This window comes from Apium graveolens, chromosome 5 (genome assembly GCF_009905375.1).
Source record: "Apium graveolens cultivar Ventura chromosome 5, ASM990537v1, whole genome shotgun sequence".
NCBI classification, from domain to species: domain Eukaryota; kingdom Viridiplantae; phylum Streptophyta; class Magnoliopsida; order Apiales; family Apiaceae; genus Apium; species Apium graveolens.
The window spans coordinates 146,981,960-146,983,295 of record NC_133651.1 but is presented as its reverse complement, the minus strand read 5'-3'; positions in this window follow the sequence as shown (position 1 = coordinate 146,983,295).

The window sequence follows — 1,336 nt, the reverse complement described above, 5'->3', positions numbered from 1 at the left end:
CGCAACAAGTCTTGCTTTCCAGGCTTTCACCTTTTTATCTAATCCCCTCTTTTTCTTGTAGATCCACTTACATCCAATAGGTTTTATACCTTTGGGTGGTTCCACGAGCTTCCAGACCTGATTAGAATACATTGATTCTATCTCAGATTCCATCGCCTTTTGCCAAAGATTTGCATCTTTGTCTTGTGCTGCCTCTTCGTATGTACGGGGATCATCATCATGTTCACTAGAGACCAAGTCTGAAGATTCACCCAAAAACATGAATCTATCAGGCTGTTGAACAACCCTCCCACTACGACGAGGCACTGGTGCGGTATTAGTGACAGGTTGTACATTATGTTGTGGTTGTTCTACTTGTACTACAGCTTCATGGGTATTATTTGTCCCTCCCACTAGTTCCTCTAAAACGACACTACTCATGGGTTTGTGATTCATTATATATTCCTCCTCTAAGAATCTTGCATTGGTGCTAACAATGACATCCCGATTCTTCGAACTATAAAATAAATATCCTTTCGTTCCCATGGGGTAGCCTACAAACAACCTTACTTCTGTACGAGATTCTAACTTAGTCGCGTTCTTGTTCAGCACATGTGCTGGACAACCCCATATTCGAATATGTCTTAGACTCAGTTTATCCCCGGTCCATAATTCTAAGGGGGTTTTAGGAACCGACTTAGAAGGTACTAAGTTCAGAAGATAAGCTGCTGTCTCTAAGGCATGTCCCCAAAACGACTTGGGTAAATCCGAATAACTCATCATCGATCTAACACTCTCTAAAAGAGTCCGGTTCCTTCTCTCTGCTACACCGTTCTGCTGGGGTGTGCCTGGTGCAGTTAACTGGGATTCTATCCCATTTTCTGATAAATATTCCCTAAATTCTCTAAGCAAGTATTCGCCACCACGATCTGATCGTAGTGACTTGATACTTTTATTAAGTCGCTTCTCCGTTTTAGCTTTGTACTCTTTGAACTTATCAAAGCACTCAGACTTACGGTGCAACAAATAAACATACCCATATCTAGAATAATCATCAATGAAAGTGACGAAATATTCATAACCACCTCTTGCTTGGATATTCATGGGTCCACATAAATCAGAGTGAACCAATTCTATCAGTTGTTTGGCTCTATTCCCTTTTTCCTTGAAAGGCCTATTAGTCATTTTACCTTCCAAGCAGGATTCACAAACTGGAAATGGCTCCACTGCCAATGAGATTAAAGGCCCGTCTACTACCAGTCTTTGAATCCTCCTCAAGTTAATATGACCTAATCTCAAGTGCCAAAGATATGTTTGGTTAAAACTAGAAGGTTCCTTTCTTTTAGTAGAGTTAGAA